The sequence below is a fragment of the Ornithodoros turicata genome, chromosome 1 (genome assembly GCF_037126465.1).
Source record: "Ornithodoros turicata isolate Travis chromosome 1, ASM3712646v1, whole genome shotgun sequence".
Classification (NCBI taxonomy): Eukaryota; Metazoa; Arthropoda; class Arachnida; order Ixodida; family Argasidae; genus Ornithodoros; species Ornithodoros turicata.
Genome location: NC_088201.1, coordinates 199,598,382 through 199,623,573, shown reverse-complemented (window position 1 = coordinate 199,623,573; position 25,192 = coordinate 199,598,382). Strand labels below are relative to the sequence as shown.

At 43.0% G+C, this 25,192-nt stretch overlaps 1 protein-coding gene and 1 long non-coding RNA gene across 4 annotated transcripts in view; one reads left to right on the top strand and one right to left on the bottom strand.

Annotated features, from left to right (window-relative positions):
- Positions 1-25,192, top strand: part of LOC135378940 (caspase-7-like) — a 314,482-nt gene that overhangs the window by 154,680 nt on the left and 134,610 nt on the right. The window lies entirely within an intron of this gene.
- Positions 7,847-10,528, bottom strand: LOC135378941 (uncharacterized). The gene is made up of 2 exons (XR_010418646.1): positions 10,379-10,528; positions 7,847-9,406 (listed from the first exon to the last, which is right to left on the bottom strand). It is a non-coding gene; the product is annotated as an uncharacterized LOC135378941 (long non-coding RNA).

Below are 25,192 nucleotides of genomic sequence, written 5' to 3'. Positions count from 1 at the left end.
TTTTATTTCCTCTTGTGTTCGTGTCCCATAGTCTTCCAGGGTCTCTGCTGTTCACAGTTAATTACATACAACTATCAGAACTTCCCGCTATTGCACTGATGGTTCTCACGTATAGGAATATTAGACTTTTTATAACGCAACTTATAATTTTGTTTGTAATCATATTGATTAAGAATATCTTCTTTGATTAAATGTGTGATCGTTTCTCGTTTTGATATGGTGTAGCTATTATTTCCCTACATGTTGGATGATTGGTTCTATATTAATGCTATGTGTTGATTCGAAATATTTCCTTATGTCTGCGCTATTCACTTCAATAGAAATTGATTAATTAAATTTATGTCATATTGGAATATTAAACTTAGCTATCGTGCTCGAAATTACTTACATCTATCAGGTTCTCACATCTCAGACTTTTTATAATAAAACTTGTAACTTTGATTGTAATCGACTTTTTCTTCTGATTTTCTGAATGATAGATTACTCTGTTGTTTTGATTAGGAATAACTTCTTTGTAGTGGTATAGATTTTATTTCTTCTTGTGTTCGCATTCCGTGGTCTTCCATATATCTATTGTCACCCATCTTCAACAAATCAGGGCAGATATCATTAGTTCTGTTTGTTGGCTAGGAGCGTACTATGTGGTGAAGTTCATTTTTAACATATCTATTTTCTGATGAGTTTGATTTTTTCTTCTGATTTTCTGAATGATAGATTACTATGTTGTTTTGATTAAGAATAACTTCTTTGTAGTGGTATAGATTTTATTTCCTCTTGTGTTCGTGTCCCATAATCTTCCAGGGTCTCTGCTGTTCACAGTTAATTACATAGAACTATCAGAACTTCCCGCTATTGCACTGATGGTTCTCACGTATAGGAATATTAGACTTTTTATAACACAACTTATAATTTTGTTTATAATCATATTGATTAAGAATATCTTCTTTTATTAAATGTGGTGATCGTTTCTCGTTGCGATATGGTGTAGCTATTATTTCCCTACATGTTGGATGATTGGTTCTACATTAATGTTATGTGTTGATTCGAATTATTGCCTGATGTCTTCGTTATTCACTTCATAAGAAATTAAATTTGTGTCATGTTGGAATATTAAACTTAGCTATTGTGCTCGAAATTACTTGCATCTATCAGGTTCTCACATCTCAGACTTTTTATAATAAAACTTGTAATTTTGATTGTAATCGTAATGATTAAGGACATCTTCTTTGATTAAATGTGCTATCCCTTCTGATTCATTGAAAACTTGTGTCATTACAGTTAATAAAAAATATTGTGTATGATGTATGATACCTATTCAATGCTATTGTATCGTACCTGTAATAAGTATTGTTACGTGTATTGTGTTTCTTCTGCTTCAGATTTTTGGCTAAGTTTTTCCCATTCACGCAGAGCCATAACATAATTTCTGACACTAATGACTTTAATAAATATATTTTCACTTGTACTTTTCTGTATGGCTATCCTTTGCATGTAAACAGCCTACTGCACACCTGTTGTAGCTGAGAAAAAAAATAATTGAAGTCGGCACAGATTGAAAAATGACGAAAGAAGTCTGCCCAGGCTGAAAAATACGCTACGATAAGCGCGCATGCAGCCCTCCCCCGCGGATAAGCACGTGGACAACCCTCCGCACACGCACCGCGCGGGGAAAAATACGCGCAGGGCTCAGGGCAGGGGTCCTGTAGTTTCGCCACCCTGTAGTTTCTGACCGCCCCTTTACTACTGCCGGCGATTTCAGGGCCGTTTAACCCATCTGCTAACGTCCGATGACGTGAAATGCATAAAGCCCCTCACTTTATTCCGCAAAGGAACTCACGAGTTCCAGGGTACAGGTGCCAGCCGGCTCTACCGACGCGCTGTCGGCTGTTTGAGCGCTTCACGCACAAATTTGAGAACGGCCAATCATTGCTCATCAACCGAATTCATTCCATGGGAGCCAATCAGTAAGAAATAGCCACCGCATGTTATCCTGACATTCACTTTATGATGTTTTCTGATCTCCGGTGAAGTCAAACGCATGAAGCGCCTCACTTTATGCCGCAAAGGAACTCGCGAATTTCGTCTCGAAAGCTTCAACAGACGACGCCTACCATTGCCATGGTACATATTTCTTAAGCAAGCTGTTCAGCGGAGCACAAACGTCTGCCAAGAAGGGTATGTATTTCCCGTAGTGCTGGACCGAAGAAGCATGTTCAGTATCGCGGATACCCTTTTCGAAGATGGTCGAAATTTCTCCTCGGTAACGACATGACCAAGGTACCTAACCTGTTGCTGCATGAACGCACACTTCTCTTTTTTTTTTTTTTTTAGTGTGAAGCCCAATTCACGTAGTCGCAGTAAAACGTGCTTGAAGTTCTCCAAGTGTTAATGGTCGTTCCTGCCAGTCATATACTATCGTCCAGGTAACAAGCCACTGAGGGTATCCCAGCGATCAGCTGTTCCATGATACGTTGAAACACCGCTGTGGCAGACGCGATTCCAAAGGCATTCGGTTGAACTCATAGAGACCTTTATGAGTGTCGATGACCAAGGTTCTCTTTGCTTCTTCATCCAGCTCCATGTGGAGGTACGCCTCGGACAAATCTAGTTTGGAAAATTTCTCGCCCCCGTTTAGCGTTGCCGAGAGTTCCCCTGGTCGTGATAGGGGATACTGCGTAATTTCGATCTGAGGATTCACCGTAACACTGGAATCTCCGCAGACTCTTACAGCCCCATTAGGCTTCGGAACTACTACAATAGGAGTGGCCCATTCTGAGACTTCGACAGGTTTCAAAACTCCGTTCTTAACTTGACGTTCCCGATCCGCTTCAACTGCCTCACAAGTCGCAAAAGGAATCGGGCGGGGCTTAAAAATCCTGTTTAAAATGAAGGTGAACTAAGTTCTTAGTACATCTTCCCAGCTGACTGCCAAAAAATTCAGAGTGCATTGTTAATGTTTTCTCTAACGTCGAATTCAAAGTGATCTTGTCCACTCCCACTCCTCCAGATATCCTGCCAACGAATAGCTCGTTGAGGTTCACGCCACGCTTACGAATCCACTGTCGCCCAAGAAGGTTCGTATGGTCCATCCTGGTGAAGAGAGCGTGTAGTATCTCTTCTTTTCCACGAATAGCAACCTTAAGATCTGCCGCTCCACGAAGAGGAATTTTGTCCTTGTTAAAGGCACGTGAGCGGTATGGAGATGAACGTGACCGTGGCTCACCCAGTTTCTTGTAAGTGCGGTCGTCCAGCAGTGTTGCCCGAGATCCAGCATCTACCTGCAACACAACCACGCGGCAAGTCAGGACCTTTCCATCTTCTTCGTCGGCGAGAAACACATCAGTCACAAGCTTTGCCTTCCTGACCCTTTGACCCTTCTTCCGTTTCACCTGTGGTCCAGAAGAGCGACACATTTTCGCAATATGGCCGGTCTCACCACAGGCATGACACTCTTCCGTGCGGAATCTACATAATTCTTGGAGGTGATTGGGATTGCAGCATGTGTAGCAAGCCACGCTGCTCCCGTTCGTAGTTGCCATCTTGTGCACGTCCGTCTCCACATGTAGTCGCTTGGATTCAGCCACCGCGGCTAAGCAGCTTTCAGCCAACCTAAACGCCGATTCTAACGACAAATTGTTTTCCAACACAAGCCGGGCACGAATACGAGTGTCAGTAGGGCAAACAATGAACGCAGTGAGGAATAAGCATGATCGGACATCCTTGTCGTATTCGCAACGAGAAATGACTCCCGATAATCGTTGAACAAAGTCTCTGACTGATTCGCCATCTTGCTGATGCGTGGAGAAAAGTTTGTACCATTCAAACTCCTTGAAGCTTTTGGGCGTAAAGTGCTCAGACAACTTGGTCGTAATCTCTGAGAACGGTACCTCTGTGATGTTTCGAGGCTGCAACAAGTTGTAGAGCCGTTTGAAGACGTCCGGAGTGAACGCCGAAATTAGAAGTACAGACTTGTCTGCGTCGTCAGTAACCCTTGCTACTTGTAGCGATGTCACTACCATGCCATGTTACCTAGTTGTACACCAATCTCCACAACGACAACGGCATTCATGCTGCCATCGTTGCATGTGAAAAATGATCCGAAAATCCTTACGACTCTGCTGTCGTAGAACCACCAATTTGCCTAATACTCACATGTGATCATTTTGAATTCAACAACAGACATTACATTCAAATTAGCGGCACAGGTATGAGCACAAAGATGCACCCAAATTACGCAAATTCTACAGTACTACGAAACTCAGCATGGCCCGAACGCCCAAACGGGTTAATCTTGCAGCCAACTTCAATGGCGCGATCCTTAACCTTCAAAACATACTGAAACGCCATCACTCATTCTTAACACGGTGGGAGCGCCTTGGAAAAATATTCACAGAACCGCCTCCCGTAGCATATCGTCGTGCAAGAAATCTACAAGACCACTTAGTCAGAGCAAAAGTCAATAAGCCACCACCTATAAACGAATGCTGCCACCCATGCAACGGTCGAAGATGACAAATTTGTACTCTAATGCAGAGTGCAGACACGGTACGAAGCACGAACAGCAACTTCCAAGTACAAATTAAAAGTGCTTCCTTCTGCAACTCATCCCTCGTAGTATATCTATTAGATTGCAATTCATGCAAAGCAAAATATGTTGGCCAAACTACAACGTCATTCCAAATTCGTTTTAATAATTACACATCCGACATTAGAAACCAACCAAATATCCCTGTGTCGCGTCATTTCAATCAAGCTAGCCACTCATTCAACAATAGCGTGTGCATATGCCTCTACGCAAGCCATATGGCCTTTTTGCACTGATTTCCGACACCTTGAATGTGAAATCCATCCATCCGTCCGTCCGTCCAGTTTTCCCTCAGACAACAGCGGACATCAGCGTGAATCATTCCTAATCCAAAATTCCAGTCCACAATAAACAAAGACCCCAGCATATGGTGCACAGTTCGCAGCCTTACCTCATAGACCGAATCTCCTGATTCTCTTCTATTCTTTCTGCCGTCTCTGTTTATCGTTTCACGTTTATCGGACGACTAGAGGACCCCTCCTGGAAGCGAAGGTACCCAAAATCCACCATTAAAAATAAACTGCTTAAAAACAAAAGATTTTAGAATAAACCGCTTAAAAAATACACGCTTAAAAATAAATCGGGAAGAATAAACCGGTTAAAATATCCGCTTAAATATCATCGGTTAAGATTCCACCAATAAAAATAAACTGTTTCAAAATCCCCCATAATCTAGCACAGCGGCGGATTGATACGGGACTGTATCTCTACGCAGGGGATAGGTATGATATCTACCTCGTCTGGGCCTAGGATACCATTATTGTGTTTAGCTGGTTTAGTGTGCCGTCGGTTTGCGTGTGTCCGTTGGTTTGCGTCGCTTGTTTTTGTTCCTCCATCTGTGCTAGTTTCTTCATAGCTTCGCTTGGAGGAGGAAAAGAGTGGTGTGGAAGTGTTGTATTGAAACCAGAAGTGATCAACGGTATAAGCGGAGCTCTTATTCGTGCTACTCAGTGAAATTTGCGTGCTTCGCTAGGTCACTTGCTTCGATCACCGAAATATAAATGTCGCTAGTCATGTCTTCGGGTGTATCCCGTTTGAAACCATTAAAAATAATCTTTAAAAAATAAACGCGTAAGTACCCACTCTTAAAAATATATCTCCCAGAATATACGCTTAAAGGTCAGCTATGCCGATATCCCAAATAGTCGAAACGGTTGTGATACTCTGAAAGCCCACATCCAACTCTCCCCAAAATGCACCTTCATTCTCTCAGTTCGGTACAGTACCATGTCAAAAAAATAGATAATTCATTCCGAAACACACATGGGCGCAGCCATTTTTATGACGTAGATGCACCCGAACGGGCATTGTGACGTGTACGCGCCTTCGTACTTGTCAGTGGATTTCAGCTACGGCTTCTCGCGGCTTCACGTATCTGTGCTTGAAGATGGCGGACAGCCGGATTCCACCGTTCCGCGATAAGTAAACAGTGCAGCGGCTGCGAACTCATTCGCGAACCAACCTCTCTGCAATGTTGTGACTGGAATTCGTCGTTTGTGTTTTGTGAGCATGTACAATTTGTATCAAGTCGCGTCTGCGTTAGCCCCTTTACAGCACTTGCCCATTGTAGAGACTGACGTTTAGACAGCCGTGTTAGCATGAAAATGCCGACAGCGTTTTATTCCTGCAGGAAAAAATTGTGTTATGTATTTGAGAAACCGCGTACTGCTATGGGACAAGTTTTACGTACGATTTATCAATGTGCAACAGCGTCGACGATGGTATGTAACGACGAGAGACGTAAAACGAAATACAATCACATTTTAAACTTTTTGTGGGATTGTGTGCATTTTCCAGAAGCTTTCTTTGAATCACACACTCCCATGTCACGCTGCGTTGTGTGGCACGCTACAAACTACTGCATTTTATGTCTAACATCTGGATATTGTTTGTAATGAGCACCGTCGCACAAAAACATGCACACGATAGCTCCAGTAGCCATGTGGTTGCACACTATGCTGACGCAAAAGAAGTACCAGAGCACAAATTGCCACGTAGAAATGGTGTTTTTAGAAATGTGGTGTCTGAAGAGTTAGGGGATGGCATAGATCCTAGAAATCAGGTGCACCTTATCCTTCTGTAGTGTGCTCCTTCAATTCACAACTCCGCCCATGGGGTGTAAAAGTGTTAGAGTCAATTATGTAACTTGTCGTCGGGTGACATCACTGGCCAGCCTCGGAATTAATTACGTGCTCAGGAATTATTGTACAAATCACTTTGTATGTAGGACATGATAAGCAATATGTAAGTTGCAACCTTGTCTGCAGCATTCTCGATTGCCTCTTACCTCTACAGTTATAGACACGTTACCAAACCATTTGCAAAGGACACTCTTACAGGGGCCGTGTAACTTGGGTTTTTAATTTATAAAAATATAAGTATACAATATATAATATGAAATTTATATAAAATAAAAAATAACATTTATAAAAATAATTTATAAAAATAAATAAAAAGGCTTCCTGGAAGCAATCCGTTAGCATACTCATTGCACATGAAGCACAATTATATATGCGTGGACATCATCCAATTAATCTTCTGAACTATATGTGTGGCTGCATACGAAATTTTTTATGCACATGCTCTACCTTCCTATTCCTACATGTGCACACGAGTAACAGTAAATATATGTGAAGTGGCAAAAAGCAACGCTAGCCTCTACCGTCATTGTGCCCCTTTAACTTTTCCACATTTATGTCTGGTGAACAGGGAGTATCTCACTAGAAAAGAAGACATTTGTGCATTGTTTGGCAAGCAAATAAATATATTTATTTACATTTTCCATCAATCAACAACGTTGTGACCTGGTGCAAATATTAATGTCAACAAGGAAAGTACTTCAAATTATTCCTATGTGCTCAAATGCAGATATGACAATTCTGGTTTTTGTACCTCAGCACAGTGCAGTTTCAAAATTAACAAACTGCAAACTGCACAGCATCAGTATCTCAAGAGGGGAATCATATAAAGCTCCAATACTAGACTGTGCAAACAAAGCTAAAAAAAAACAAACAAAGTACTTCAAGTAAAATCTGAATAATCGATTGCCGTTGTGCTACGTACTACTATCCACAGTTCATGAATGGAACATGTTACCTCATTGCATTGCCTCCATGTGAGCACTAGAACAGGCAGCTTTTTAGGTCGCTCTTTTCGTGTTTTTCTATCGTCGTTTTTGTTTTCTGTTTTTGCAATAGCAAGCATGGCCATCGTGAAACACAAGCAGCCAAGGACAGGATGAGACATCTACAATGCGACTGCTAGGTCTCAAGTGATATATTTATTAGCAGACTCTGGAATATACACATATGACAATTTAACCAATAGAATAACAGACAAGAAAAAGGGCCCCTCTCCTCATTCTATTTCACACGCAGTCCTAGTATCATTCTGAATGTGTCCGTGCGTTCCCTTTGAGTTAACGTATCTGGGACAGAAGCAAATCCAACAGCGGACTGCTTACACATGCAACTGTCTTGTTATTTAACCGCTGCCTTGAGCTGTGTGTTCTGGAAACTCAGGCAGCATCCAGAGTCCCTGCAATGTGTTGCCATGTTTCTCGAGGGCATCAAAACTCTGTCCTTGGCTGCCTGTGTTTCACTATGGCTCTCAGATACAAACTACCCCATTTCAACACAGTAGAAAACACAGATTTGTAAATAGCATCTGTTGATTCACTGTACATACCAACCATATAAAGGATCATAGTGGATACTACATCTTGTGCGATAATGTCAGGAACACAAAAAAGCTAGATTTGAAACCACTTTTATGTCGTAGTAGTAGTATTTGTGTGAAGCTACGCAATTCCTGTCCTGCAAATAATTTAAACCATACGCTTCATCTGCCAGCATGATGATCCCCTGAAAAGCAATTCACACTTGGCGGGAACTACTGGTTCTGAAACCTATCCCTGACATGTGTAGCCATCAGGGAGGAAACCCAAGGGCTGCGGTGGAAAAGACAAACACACAGGGCTATGTTCTCACTGTCTATCAGCTGCTCTGGCTACTAAGAAGACCGTGTTCCAAATTAATATAATATGGCTTGACATGATACGCCGGCGATAGCTAACCAATAAAATAAGTAGTTAAATGTACAATATGTAAACACTTGCCATAACATGACAGTTTCCTTCCTGCATTCATGCGCTACCATTCAACCCACAGTGTTCTGAATTTTTTTATAGCATTACACGTCGTTTGACAGAACTTGAACAAGATTATATAGCACACGATAAAAGTAGAGTGAACAATGTGCAGAAAAAATGGCTAGGAAGCAAGCGAGCTGGTGAAGATGATGCATATGTAAAACCCCGAGACTAGGGAACACAAAGGGACGTGTTTGTGTCTGTCCTGTGTGTGTGTGTCCTGTGTTTGTGTGCAGTTATGCATGAAGGCCACTGCTAAGTTGTGTTGAGATACACCACTTTATGTTTGCCATGTCTAAATGAAACGTACCTGACCTGATCCAAATTAACCGTTCTGAGTCTGGAACACACAAAGAGAAAAATGCAACACACGCCACAACATTAACAGATTGGCAAGTGAGCTGTGGCAAGCTCAATCTTGGGACAAAGTCAACAAGTGATTCACCAAAAGTCAATGAGCGCCTGAAATGTAACATCTCTGACTGGTAGCAGGAGGATCCACGTTCAATTCCTGTAATAGATAGTACTGACTGGCTTTTTCATGAATTATTTGTTGAAGTTTCGATGTGCTTGAGAACCATTTGTCAACCATTGTATCCTCATAAGGTGATGAGGGTTTGTCATTCCAAAGAGACTCCCTTTCTGGCATGTGTCCTGATGGATGCTCATCACTGCAGAAAAAAAAAGCATTTAATGGCTAGAAATGGATAGTCGTATTTACTGTATAATGATTGTGCACAACAGAAAGAAGACTTTTGCACAGAAGGCTGTACTTCTTCACGTCTAACATCAAGTTACAAAATTCCAGAATATATAAGACATGTTGTAAGGTAGAGCATAAGTAGAGTTGTCGAGTTGAGTTGAGGGGGGAGTTGTACCCCCTTTTTATTTTATTATATATGATTGTATAATTATTTTTATGTCTGTACCAACCCTCACTCTCTACATTACAACATGTTTTATATATTCTGGGATTTTGTAACTTCATGTTAGACATTAACAAGAGCAGCCTTGTGCACGAAAGTCTCGTCTCATTAAAATTTAGATGCTCTCAACAGTCTTCTTTCTGTTGTGAATCTCTATCGCAGCACACCTGCACATTGCTGTTCTACGTGCTGTGACTTTGCAGTAAGAGTATGGACTTTGGGTAAAAAGACTACACAGCACAGCTCAGGTATTTTTGCCTATCGAACAGTATGTCTGTATGTATGCAGTATGCACACAGTATTTGTGCACCGGACCCACTAAAAATGTAGTGAATGTGGCATTGCCCACGGTAATGCACCAAGTTCAACACAATTATTGTAGAATCCAGGTATTTTAGCTTACATGTCAAGCCAGTACCACATCCAGTGTGAAGTTGTGACAAATAAATAGTTTCCATTTTTCTTAGCTCTCAGAACACAGAGAGTGAATTAATAAGAGTAGACAATGTTAACATGAATTCTGGGCTATTCTTAATTAAATATTCACAGATAGTAAAGGCACCTTCCTGAACGGACGTTGATGACACTGAAAATTCTAAAACGTTATCAGAGGCGACATCAGCTTCTGTGTGTCAAAGGATTCTATGTCCAACAGTAATCCAGCTAACAGCAACAAAAATATGCAAAAGACAAGTTAACTGAACTAACGTAACGTACCTTCTATATCAGACAGTGAAGCTTGTAACACCCCATCCACAGGAACCAGTGTCCAGACAGCAAAAGTGCTTGAACTGGGAGATAGCAGCTAATCGGAATGGCGACCTTTGTTTTCCACCCTGAAAGCACAAGTTGTAACTTTGAGGGCAGATTTAAAAGTGGTGTCAAGATGTCTGCATGTGAGTGCACATGAAAACTTGAACATAGGTGAATACTCAAATTATAACATCACATTGTCATACATGTTGGTGGAGGTAGACTGCAACTAATGTGTCATCAATTTCTTCATGCACCAGATGAAAGCCAGATCATGCTTCATTTCCGCCTTCAGCGTGCACCTGTGATAATTCAGAAGTTAGATTATCAATACTATTGTGTTGCTAATCGTGGTCATATCAGAGTAAGCGCAGTAGGACAGCTGCACAATCGATTCATTAAGCTTGCTACTTTTTATATTGAACCTCGACTTACCTTTTTTGCTCTCGTTTTTTGCCTGGATCCTCCGTGGCACGTTCAAAATGTTATGCGTCGGGCACCTCAGATTTTCATCAGACGATTTCGTGCCGATATTCCAAATTGCCTCTGGAGTCGCGCGTAACCTATGATAACATTCGTGAACGAAATCCTTGCAGCGGAAATTAGCAGGCACCACTGTCATCCAAGGGCTTCGTACTGCTTGGTCTTTTGGCAGCTTATAATAGGTAACACTTGAATGCTCCGATGAATTGTTCTAACAACGTAGCACCGTCGCATCTTCGACAACTTCGCCGTGGCATATCACGTATCATATCACTCCAGCCCATAAAAGGCAAGGTCAGAACAAGGAAGTGCACTTTCCAAACGACGTCGTGCCAAAAAAAATATTCACATGCTTTGTTTCCGGCTTAGCAACAACATATCAGCTGTTCGCTTATGTACGATGCACAGAGGACGAAACGAAAGAAGCCAAGCGGCCAAGCCAAGAGTCCATGCCAAGCCAAAGACAGATAAACCGAGAGCAGTGACGTCGGTGCGCCCGTGCGCAGGGTTTGCCGACGGTCTGACGGCCGGGCGTGGGAACTAAAAAACTGTTTTCTAAAAAACTACGAACAGTCGGAGCAAGATATTTCGCACACACATTCAGTGTTCGGTAATGAACACACAGCGCGAGTATCGCTCAGTTCTGCGGCACTTCAAAATCGGCATATCTGACCTTTAAAAATAAACGCACAAAAATAATCGGCGAAATATCCCCGTTTAAATATAAACGCTAAGGAATCCACGGTTAAGAATATATCGTTAAAAATAAATCGTTTCAGAATCCCCCAAATCAACCCTACAGTTGCTAGAGTCATGTGGTATGGCCCAAATCAAGGTGAACTGCAAGCAAGGGGCTTAACCTAACCTCACAGGACCAAACTAGCCTAAACTATCCCAAACTAACCGAAACCAAACTAAACTAACCTAACATAACATGATATAACCCGGCGTAAATTGCAATCAGACCTCCTCCGTGCTAGATGGTGAGGGGATTTTGAAACAGTTTATTTTTAATTGTGGATTATTAAACGGTGATTTCTAAGCGGGGATAGTAAGCGGTTTATTTTAGGAGATATATTTTAACCGTGTATTTTTTAAGCGGATTATTCTTGAATGTTTTATTCTTAAACGTTTATTCTTAATGGTGGATTTCGGGGACCCCCCATGTCTTCTTGCAAAGTACGGGAACAAAATCGTTTTCTTTACCGTTTATTTTAACGGTTCCGAAGCGACAACCACATATAGCTTACTATGTGAGTGCTTGTGCTTCTATGTCATTAACGGTTTCCACTGTCGAAAGTCTGCCGCTGTCCTTTACAATAGCTGCCTCACTTCAACAATAAACGCTTTATCCGTTGCGCTGTGACTGTGCATATGGCTTGACTGACAAGTTCGTATATTCTTTTGCACTAAACGTTGCTGCTTCATTGCATTGTCCGGCACATGTCTATATAAATTGAAGTCTCTCTATGCACGTACGTTGATGTGTGTGTGTGTGTGTATGTCGTACCTAAGCTCAGTGATTTCCCAGACACCCCAACATTCCACAAACCTATGTGAGATTGCGCTATATTTTGTCGAAAAACATGTAAATACACCTCCTTGCAGAGCCCCGCCCTGCCTCCCAAGGACGAAATTTTGGGTAAACCACTGCCCGTGTTTTCGTAGCATGTACAGTTTATGTGTTGTGGTGTGACTGTGCACCTTTCTTTTGTGAGATCACTGAATATATATGAACTTGAAAACAAGGAACAATGTGGTAAAAGCTTTATAGGAGCACTTCACAGTATTTTCCTCATTTTTACTTTTATTACTTGTGTATCGACAATGGCCCACTTTTATGTACTGGCTCCTGGAAGTTACGTGTACTAAGACAGGGGTAGGCCACAGAAGAGATAGCGTTACATTGCTTGTGCACCAGCTCCCATGGCATAGTGGTTAGGATGGTCGCTTTCCACGCCGAGGCTGGGAGATGACATGGGTTTGGCACCAGCTGTGCTGTCTCAGGTTTTCCCTCGGTTTTCCGAAGACTTTCCTGACAGATGTTGGCACAATTCCCCCGAAGTCGCCCCAGGACACATACTAACCCCCATGTCCCCCCACTCCTTCCTGCAGTCATCTCTCCATCTGTCCACATCTGTACGCTACTCATAGCCACAGTTGCTTCGCAGCGCTAACACGGAATTTAAAAAAAAAACACTGCTTAAGCACACAATCTTGTTGCATGACTAGCCCACTGGTTGTGGAATACGTATGGGTGGCTCTATCTAGTCTTTTCGGGTGCTTCTGATCACAAGACGTCATTCTCCCTCCTCCACTGACACCAAAAACGTGTTAAATAAGACGTATCAATTCACACGGACTGTTTGTTTTGCAACAGGGGTCACCGTTGGATATTACTATCGCAAGGCTGATGAAGTTATTCCCACGCACGGGAGGGAGAAACAGATTTGTAAATCAAGAAATTAACATCTTTCATAACCATTGCATGCAGTACCGTAGCCAGAAAAATATTTGGGGGGGGGGGAGGTCTATGGGGACTTTACATGGGGTAGGAGTTGTTTCCCTCTCCCAAATGCACTACCAAAAATACAATTTTGGAAGGTGTTGTACCCCCTCCCTCCCAATCTGACTTTGCCCATACTTGTATGTCAGTGAAACATACAAATGTCAGACATGCGCAGTGGAGCCAAAATGTAGCCTGCTTCCGGAGATTCCCCCAAGTTGGAGAATGGAGTATACAACAATTAGGAAAAACATGGCCCTTACCAACATAATCGATGCTTATAAAATTCATTCCATAAATTTACACTGTATTTTATACCTCTCCCAAATTTTACTCTTTATAGTGACACGATTTGTGAAACGCCAGTACTTTACTTGAAGATTTCATTACTCATGCACAATTGTGTCGTGTAACATATAGAAAACTTTCACTAATACCTCTCAAGTAGTACAGTTCTTCTAATAATTTGAATCACTTCTTTTCTGAGGCACATCATGCAGAAGTTCCAGGATAACAGGATATTGGCTTAGGAGTTTCCAGCATGATCACTGTCGAGCATGATTTGTGTGCAAGTACAGTTTATTTTAATGTAGGAGCAAACAACACCACTTTCATGCAACACTTTGCTTAAAATTATGCATCATTCCCTAAAACATCTGACTGGCCTTGTTGGTATACATACGCGAATTTAGACAAATACACACGATTAGCACACTATCTGCAATGCATCATTTACTTTACGTAGCTGCTAGACATCCAATGACAGTTTGTATCTTTACGGATGCTTTACCTCAAACGTGAGATAGGCTCCGAACAACAGCATAAACTTTCTGTAAGAGTTATACAATTAACTAGCATCCTGCTAATTTTTAGACAGACATAAGATTATCAGGATTTCTTTAAATTGTTCTTGATCACACTAAAAGACGATAAGTGTAATGTCAAAAAAGAATGGCAGAATAAATCTGGTGCGTTACCGTTAGGAAGAAAACTGATCAGCCTCTTTTAATGTAGCAACCAGTTAGCGATGATTGGTTCTCAGTGAACCCATGCCAAGAGCAAGAAAGGTTTTCATGAAAAAAGCGTCCTAAGAGATGGATATTTTGGCCACGTTGTGGGAAATTTCCATTATATTTTGTTACAGACAGTCATTACAGTTACAGACAGTCCCTCTTGTGTGAGAGTCAATATTTTGAGTACTTTCTGTTTATTTACTCTTGTGTGAGAGTCAATATTTTGAGTACTTTCTGTTTATTTACTGTTGATTTCCCTTGAGCCACATAGCTACGCAGGCAATTCATTCATTTGCCCTTGTGATAAGCGTAACACTACAGTGCCATTTATGTGTAACATGAGCGACATTCCCCATAAAATTGTTCTTCGCAGCACTCCATATGTAGCGTGTACACTGTTTATTGCTGTGTTTTTATTAGAGCCAGAGTATCTTCACCAGTGGTGTAGTCACGTGGGGCCTATGGTGGGCACGAGGCCCCCCGAGGTTATAAGAAGAAAGTGTTGTCACAGAAAATGTTTGTTTGCGAGCAACGAAATGTTCTTCTAAAACACCTTTTGGATTGATTGTCACGTCTGAGGTTATCATGAGCAACAAAAAGGTTTAGTTGGAGAGGTGATGTCAAGGCTGTTTGCGAGACTTGAGTGGGCAGGTTTAGCTGGTTCTTCACATAGCACAATATATCAACATATGCGAGGTGACATTATTTCACAATGGTGGAATCCTAGTTCCATCACAGCCTGTCCTGACAGCTGCTGTGCCTGCCCTGAATCGCGTGTTGCTTTGAAGGTTTTTGTGCATTCATGGTTTTTAATTTTATGTGTGCATTTCGCATTCAAAACAAATTGCATTTTTTGTATATCTACTTGTGGCTTGCTCAACAGCCCGGTTCACTAACAAGCAGGTGGGCACTAGTTGCAACTTTAAAAAAGAACAGGGTACATTTGGTCATCCTATATCACCAAAATCCTAATAAGAAAAAGTACGTTCTATGTTACCGCAGCCAGAGTACACCAACCCGGTACGTACTTGTAATAAAGCCCATTGAGTCTCATCGGACTTAATTTGGTGTCATTAGATGATGTAACAGGCATTAATAAAAACCCTGCGCCACCGGGTGGACTCATGCAAAACTGATAAACAGCATCTTGCCAGAGGCAACTCCCTTCCTGATACGGATAATGTTCGTCGCCGCTCCACAGTCTGCTTGGTGAAGTTTCTCTTCCGAGAAACAGCTCATGTATGACAGCATGACATTACATAAACTATATATGGTACTGCTTGTGACACGGTTGTCTGAAATCAGCACCCTGTGGTTTATCCCATCTCAAATCTGGAGATGTTACAACACCATTTACTTCGAGTAAGAAACACGTGCAGCACATGGTCCACCTTTAAATACAATATTGGAACAACATATTCGAGGGCAATTAAGGAAATATGTGATGATTAAGGAAATACTGACAGGCGATTTCAAACAACCGTGTCGCAAGCAGTACACATGAACTCATAACTGATGTGAGGATGATTTTCATTTTCTTCTCGCTTCAGTGCAGTCTGTGATTGCATACATTGTCAAAATATGAACCGAATGCATTGAGTTATTCTTCACAACTTATTTCTGAAAGCTAGTAGTCCCAGTCTCATATCACTCCACACTTAGGAGTTTGGAATTACAAATTCACAGATATTTAGGTATTTTTTTTTTAGAAGCAAAACCTTTGTTCACTTCGCACGAATAAAGTGCGGGTCTTAACTGTGTGGGCATATCTCATCTTCAGTCCGATATAATTCGACCTACAAAACACATGTGAGGGTGTACGTTATGTGCCAGAAATCTTCCCATTCAAGACGTGGAAAATAGATGCACTGCGACCTATCTGTGTTGGGGCTAATACGCGTGCATGGTGAGAAAGGCAAAGTAAAGGTAAAAAGCTTTGGATCATATAATTTGGTGAGGTTAGCTAACTTTAGTTAGGTTAGCTCAGGTTGGGTTAGACAGAGTTGGGGTTCTGGCACCTCCAGGTACGCAATCGGTGGTGCCGGCCCGGAACTCTGCCGAGTTCCCTCCCGAGCAAACATGGCGACTGCTAGTTTTGAGCGTCTTCCCGTCCATGGACACCGCGGGGCGGCTGAGGTCGTGGTAATGATAGTGGAATGTTACCGTAGTGAACATTTTTTTTTAAGAACACACCAGGCTAGACTCCGGGAGTAGCGGTTCAGATTGGGAATTGTCGGCGAAGTTTTCAAGGTTGTGAATGCTTTGTTGTTACTATCGTCTGTGATCGTCGTCGTCGTCGTCTTTGTGATGTATGCGTAGTCATTATTGTTTACACCGCATTTCCCGGCCGCCTGGAACTTCTTCAAATGGCCTCATACATGTAATAGTACACGGAATCAATTACGACTTTCCTTCATTCCCTTCCACCATCAACGGGGTAGGGTATCGCCCCTGACGATTAAACTCTCCCATAACCATCAACATCAAATAAAGTGGTTGAAAGCGGAATGGAAAGAACTCGCTTTTGAACCGGTATAGCGTTGATGACGGGATACGTGAAATGCTTATTCCACTTTTTTAATTCTTTTAAACACATTTTCGAGCGGTCGCTTGTTCTCAATAGATCTTTCATCACGCCTTCAATATGTTGTACGTTGAGGTACGTTGTTGTACGAAAAAAAATCCTCGGGGAGCAAATACAAATAAAGAAGTCGCAGTTCCATATGCCCTATTAATTGCCGAAAAGAATGGTCGAAATGAAAATATCGTATTAGGGCTCGAAGTAGAGCACGTAAGTGAAAATGTATGTGAAGTCAGGCGGGTCAGTGAATCAGTGCTTGAAGTGCTGTTAATACTATGATGAATTATTCGACGATGGCTTTGTGCGCATTGATCACAATGTGAAAGAAAAAGCTGTAGTTTGCAGCTGCAGTTGGAGTATTTAAATGCGCATAAAGTACTATTCCAATATTTCATATTTCTCGTCAGTTCTTCCGATTTTTATTTTTATTCTTCTCTTTTCATTTTGCAATTCCGCCGCAATAACTGGTTATTAATGTGGAAAATGATTAAACCAGGAGACAAAGATACAGAGACGATCACAAATACATTCTCGGGAATGTGTTTGTGACCATCTCTGTATTCCTTATTCTCTCGGTGTTTAATCAGTTTATCAGTTTCATCTATGATGCGAACCTGACCTAACCTAACCTATCGTTACCTGTGCTGCACTCCCAAGACGAGCGACTTTATCAGGCAAGAGTTGAGAATGTTGGTGTTCTCGCACTCGCTCCAGTATTCCCAAACTACCGAACCACCCACATCCCAGCGCGAGCATGAAATTATAATTTCGCTCATATCTCTCCTGCCAATATGGCAGACGACAAAACGAAACCGGTCCGAAACCGTATACGCGCATACAGGCACGTGGAAATGTAATACATCTAGTAATTGTGGTAATTGTGACAGGTTTGACGGCACTATATCAAGCACAAAGAATAAGTCTATATTGCATGCGCCGGGCTATTTCAAACATACAATTGTTTGTAAATAAATTCATTCCGGAATCCGCTAGGGGACCCAATGTCGCAGCAAATAATCACAGAACTGGCCGATGTTTGGTGAGTGTGAAACCGGTGATTTAAGTTAGAAAATTACCATGGGATAAACCTATAAAAGATATAAGTAGTTCTGTGGCTGTAGTGAAGATGCGTGTCGTGCTGGGGTTGCAAGGGCCAGCGCGGCCAGCGCAAAAGCAATTCAAAGCAGTCATTGCAGCTTGTGCGCTTGGTAAATTCACTGCCCAAATAAAATTCTTCTAACATGCTTCCTACTTCCAAATTCCTAACCAGCTCCGCCGCTGCAGCCAACTCGTATGTTGGACGACTGTATTGTGAAGTTGTGGATCTTCAAACCACTCCAACCAAGTTATTGACGTGGTATGATTTTCCACGTCTTTTAACTCCTGCAAATGCATCCAGTTGGAAACGATATGCTTCAAGTGTCTACTTTTCGCCGTTTCTTTTTCTTTTTTTTTCTTTTTCTGCCGTAGAACTTCTTGTGTGTTAGTGAGGGTATATGGGAGGCAGCTAGTTCCAAGGAGAGAGTTGGACAGGCTGCAGCCTCAGTTTTTGGCAAGCTCATTGCAGTGTATAACATACTGTAGAAACGCAGCGCACAAGTTTCAAGATAGAAAACCATTGCCAATGCTGAGTGACAGCGTGCGAACAAGAACACCTTGATGATAATATGCTACAGTCCATAGAGCATCCGTCACACATGGCAAGCAACAGTTATATGATTCTTCAGAATTGCTAAGAAAATCTGATCAACGAGACCTTCGTAACAATAATCTTGTTTAGTTGCTTTCACGATTCCTTTGTTTGGTTTACCAAATCTTTCATTACATGTGCCAGTGATTTTAATCATATCCAATTTGTGCGTTTCTTAGTCTGAGACGGCAAAACATAGCTCTGTTTATCCTTCAGATTTCTGTGTATCTAGATATATGAGCAGGAGACATGAGCTCGACAAACCTGGGTCAGTGTGTGCACAACCTTGGTCATCGAGAGTAATGTTGTGATGACAAAGAAAGGTACAGTTTGTAAATTCGAGCTACAGGTCATCAAAAAAGCAGTAAGTCAGACATTTTGACGTGTTAGTAGATTCCGACGAAAAGGACTAGTGTGGTAGGCTGAAACCCATTTCTCATTGGTGGACATTTCTCAGATATTCCACTGACTAAAGGAATCGCGGCAGTGTCTGTCCAAAAATAAGCACTGGGAATCCGCAACAAAGATAGGGCACATCGGAAATTAAGAGCTTTCGTGGAGGGCCTGTACTTCGTTTGGTATACAGATAGGTACACATGTAGAGAACGACTATGTAGCGGAAAAGTAAAAGACGAAAACGATAGGGAATTAGAAGCGAAGGAAAACAACAACAACTTTATTTTCGGCCTTGGAGAGTGGGGAGTCTCATCGCCACAGGCGATACTCTACCCCATTGCTGGATGGGATGGGGGGAATAAAATAACGAGCCCCTTCACAATAACGATCGAAGTCCGATGGTGTCCAGAAATGTCAGAAGAGCTTTGAGCGCAGAGCGTTGCTGGGCTGGATTGGGCCAGGGACCAAGCAATTTCGATAGGGAGAAAGGTCGAGAGTCCAGCCTACGAAGAGACTCGGAGAGTGTGGTTCGGGAAGGTTCGTAGTGAGGGCAATGAAGAAGAATATGCTCCATATCCTCAAGAGCACCACAGTGGCAGCAGGTGGGAGAGTAAACTTGTCTCAAGCCGTAACGCCACTGAGCTGTAAAGGCAACATCGAGGCGCATTCGGTGGATTAATGCAGCATCTTGACGAGAGGTGTTTCGTGGCATGCGGAAAGCGAGCGTGGGATCAACTCTGTTCAACATAGAGGGGGGAAGAATGTCAGTTGTCCGTTGGCGGGAAGCCAGAGGTGTCACTAGGCGTCGCAGAATTGAACGGCGGTCTCCTCTCAGCAGAACAATACGGGTCCGTGTCCGATACGAGAGTGCTGCTTCTGCAGCGCTTTCGGCCTGCTCGTTCCCCACGACACCACAATGGGCTGGAACCCACTGGAGAACTAGCCTGTGGCCTGCGGCGTAGATAGTGTGGTAAGCCATTAACCCGTCTGTGAGGGGTGCGGATGGGCCTCGTATGCCGGAATTTTCAATTGCTTGAAGTGCAGATTTGGAGTCTGTAAAGACTGCCCATTCCCGGGGTGAAAAATCAGCGATGTGTTGTAGAAAGAAAAGGGTGGCATAGAGTTCCGCAGCTGTGGAGGAGGTTGGATGTGAAAGGCGTCTTCCGTGCACGACGCCTTCGGATGGAATGACGAATGCTGAGGCGGACTTGTTTCGGGATGCGCCATCAGTATATACTGCCGAAAACGTAGAAAACTTCTCGTCTACCAGAGCATGAAAATGGGCTCGGAGGACTTGAGGGGGGACCTGATCTCTTCTTTCGAGAAGGTTTGGGAGGCGTACAAAAGTGGGCGGTACCGGTAGAGACCAGGGGGCTTCCGGCGGTATAGTGTCCTTAGTTATGAAGCCAGTGAGAGTCTGGCGTGTCCTCTGCGCTACTCGATAGAAGTCGCTTTCAGGGCGGTATCGAATTTTCCTGAGTAGCGGGTGGCGGGGAATGTGATCACGCAAACGGAGGTAGTGCCGAGCCGTTTCCCGTTCACGGAGAACTTCAATCGGGAGCTCACCAGCTTCAGCCAGTACTTGCCGTGTTTCAGCCATTCTTGGAACTCCGAGGCATCGACGAAGGCTTCGAGCAAACAGGGACCGAAGTGTTTAATGAAGTTGTTGATATCCTGTGCAGAATAGGAAGGCCGTAAAGCACAGTTGCCCTCACCAATGCCGCGTGAACCGCGAGCAGGGAACGCTTTTCACAGCCCCATCCTGAGCCAGAAAGATGTTGAATTGCGGGGAGCCATCGCTGCACTTTAGTTTCACCAGCATTTTTTCTGATTGAGTGGCATTTTTTCTGATTGAGTTGGAGACCAGCGGCAACAAAACACTCGAAGACTACGTAGGCGTTGTAGGTGCTCGGGAAAGATTTCGGAGAACACGACGACGTCGTCGAGATAGCAGAGACAGGTCTGCCAGCGAAGACCGCGGAGAACCGTGTCCATCATGCGCTCAAATGTTGCCGGCGCGTTAGAGAGACCAAATGGCATGACTGTAAATTCGTGTAGACCGTCAGGGGTGGTAAATGCAGTTTTCTCGATGTCCGATTCTGCCATCACCTATGCCGCCTTACGAAACCTTGACGGGCGGTCACTCCAAGCTCTCCTTCATGTCTATAATACGTCTTGGCAACAAGGATCGTTACCACATACATGGAAGGAGGCATTGGTTGTTCCCATCCTGAAACCAGGCAAGCCCCAAATGCCCTATCCTCTTTTTGCCCGGAGAGCCTGACAAGCTGTATGGGGAAACTGATAAATAGAATTGTTTTGCATCGCCTTGACTGGTGGCTTGAAAAACAACGTGCGTTCCCTCACGAAATGGCTGGATTTCGTCGCCACCGAAGCTCCATGGATCCAGTTCTCGACCTAGTATCTACAGTTCAACATGCTCGAGCCCATCGACGAATCGTCCAATCGGTCTTCCTCGACATCAAGCGCGCATATGATACCGTCTCACACATTTGTGTGCTGCACGCCTTGCGCTCGTTTGGAGTATCTTCGGCTCTTCATCTGGCTCCAAGACTTCCTTACGGACCGAACTGTCGCTGTCTGTACGTCCCAAGGCCAAAGCCCTCAGCATCCTGTTCCTCAAGGAGTCCCCCAAGGAAGCATTCTCAGCCCGACACTCTTTAACGTGGTGATGGCCGGCCTACAATCAGTAATTCCTCGCGAAGTGTCGTACTCCGTGTATGCAGATGACGTCGCCCTTTGGACAGTAGGAAAATCACGCCCGGCTCTCCAGCGCCGCCTGCAGCTCGCTTTAAACAATATCCATACGTACCTCACGCACCTCGGGATGGACCTTTCACCCGAAAAGTGTGTTGAGCTCCCTTTCACGCGTAAAGCTATGGCCAATTTACCTCTTTGGCTTGGTTTAAAGAAGCTTGAACCGGTACGCTTTCATCGCTTCCTTGGTAATCGACTCGGGCTTGCGCTGGGCTCGGCACATTAAACACCTTGAAGCGAAGGAAACCTTCCCTACTGTGTACCTATTTGTGTACCTGATGAAGTGCAGATCCTGTACAAAGGAGTGCAAACTATATTAACCATACTTTTTAGAAACCAAATTGCTCCACAGTAATCAGATCATGCCTATTCATAAACCTAAAAATGTAAATATTAATAACCCCTTTGCAGCATTTTTGAAAAGCTGAGAGGCATTGAACATTGATATTGTAATTATTTAAGTCCTTTTTGTGTCAATCGTATAAAAGAACGATTTTTACAGTTTGCATCATTTGAGGAAATATACCCATACGTAATGGCGAATTACTGATTCTTGATCACAACCATATGGAATTGGTGGGACCAATGCTTTCCGAGGTATTAGGATTCACTAGTGAGATGGGTACCTTGGCAAAACTGCTAGGGGGAAGGAAAATGTAGCCTAGATTAAACGTAGGGCCATCCACAAAGATTCCTCCCAAGAATGGAAACTATGATAATTTGAAAAAGCGTGTAATGCAATCTAGCTAACTTATTTCGGAATAAAACATACATTTAAGGTTGACAGGGTCTGATGAGCTTGCACAGCTTAACTCTGGCGAACAGGAAACTGTTCTGAAAGCTTCTGTTCAATCAATATGAAATCCTAACACTTGCAATCATAGGCTTGCAATAACTTGTTCACTTGTTGCACTAATGCATTCGGTAACCCGACTGTGAGCACAACTTCGTCAAAGCATTTTTGATCAATGCCTCTTCACTAACTTATGGTGACATGCTTTGAATGCTTTGTCTGAGAAGTTCTCTGACATGTTTTCTACTTGGTTTCCCATACCCCCAGCATAACCCAATCAAGGTGATATGCCGAAACCTTAGCTTCACATCAAGAGGGAACTCTTTCTTGACCACAAACACTACAGCAGAAACACACATGAAACATTGCAAATCTAACAGGCTGGATTTAACACGCTACAGCTCCTACTCTTCCTTTTGTGTAGTAACGGATAGCGCCAGCTCTCATCTAACCCACAATCAATATCTTTGGCCAGAGGGCTATTTGTCCCGTGTATTTTGCGACAGAATTCCTTCACTGGAGGTTACTGTAAGTGCTACTACTTTATCTGTCCATTCGGCATGACTAACATGTTTTCTGTGTATTATCAGAACGCTAGAGGTCTCCGCACAAGGCAAAGAGTATTCTCAACTAGCCTGTGGCTTCCAGTTACGATAATATATGGATTACCAAAACTTGGTTGCATTCTCATTTCCTTAGTTCCGATTATTTTGGTAACGAATATCAGGTCTTCCGACGTGACAGATATTATGGCTCATAGGGTCTACAAATTTGTGGGGGTGTCCTTATCGCTGTTCATGCATCTGTTCCTGCCTTTCGACGGTACGACCTCGAAAGTAATCACTAGAGCCCAAATTCCTAAGCGATTGCCTTTTTTTTTTTTTTTTGCGGTTGTAATAGTGCCTTATCAATACAGGAGCGCGAACTGGGTACTGAGAAACCTCCTGTATGGATCTGATAGTGCCTATAAATGCCTATTCCAGCATTAGTGCCTACCGTGGCAAAGATGCCTAAAACTCCGATTACACATCGAAAAATGTCTTTAACAGCTCTAAGGCGGTGGCAAAACTTCATTGGCCAGGTGAAATTGACATTGGTCACGTCGCGCATCCTTTTGAAGCCATCGATCGCTTGCAAGGCGCGAGTATCTCAAAGGTGCTGAAATGTAAAGCTGATAATTGAGAATCTACTACTCCGTACAGTTGCTTGTTCTTTCTCTACCTTCTAGCATTGTGTAGTTTTGCACGTCGTAATTGTAAAATATGGGCATGTTTTGTAACAGTGTTGTCGGGTGTGGGGTAAATGAGGGGTGTGAGGAACGAAGAGAGGCACAGCAGAGGCCCGGTACGATCCCTAATTTTTTGCAACATGAGGAAGCTGAACTCCTTGCGGGCAGTCAGGGTCAGAGTGGAGTTTCTAGTCCACTATAGCCATAGGTACACGAGCGAAAGTGACAGCATGTCTAGCGTAAGCAGACTTGATCCCCCATATTTGCCTGCTAGTGCGAGTCTAGTGGTAATGCTGAAAATGAAATGTAGAAGGTGAAGCTTCAAAGATTCTAGGAGTAAGAAATTTGCGCGTTAGACTAAAACCTCCGATGCTCCAAGCCCATCTCGCATAGCGCCAGTACGCTGCCCGTGACAAGCCCTTCTGAGAAGTGTCGTTAAACGGGTGCAATGACTAGAAGCCTTGTGACCACAGTAGGATGGATAAGCTTTACGTTTCGTGCAGCAAAAATGTTAGAGGAATAGTCACAACTCTCACGAAACAAGGAAGTCACTGTGCTTTGGTGTGTTTATCCTTTCTCTGTGTTCCAGCCTCAGAACATCAATTTCCACAACTCTCATTGATCATATTGTTCTTGCAGATGTAACTTATTTATTCACTTTGTTTTTGCACTTTCAGAGCTACAGATGAAAAAAATAAATAAGTTTATGGTGTCTAGAATGCCACTTTTGGTGCCTAAATGTTTTTTGCGCCATTTATAGGTGCCAAAAAACAAGGTTTTTTCGTGCTTAAAAATCCGGCTATAGTAATCACAAGTCTGTTTGAGTCGAAATACCAAGGCTCAACTGGCGAACTAAGGCTCAAGGTCTCTTATCTCCTTGAGTTTCTCGATTAGCATAGCCTTGTCCTGTCAAATATATTTAAGAACTGCTCCTGCAACACACTGGATTTGGTAATTAGCAACTTTCATATGAAAGACATAATAACCACTTCAATGATGAAAGAAGGAAGTCACTGAAAAGCTAGCCAGTTGTAGTGGTTGGTTTGTCCCTTCAGATGACGCACCTTTGGAAGTCGCTGGCGACGTATGTTAGCTTAGCCTAATTGATAAGGGCCCTGGACCGGTAATCCAGAAGATCAGGGTTTGAGTCCTACAGCTAGCTAACCTTTTCAGTGACTTCCTTCTTTCATCATAAATCTCTTAGGCACTTGAGGCTTTGTATGAATTTGTCCTTTCTAACTGTTCCAGCCTCAGAACATCAATTCCCATCATAACTACTTCAACCGCATTAGTTGAGCCTGACAAATATC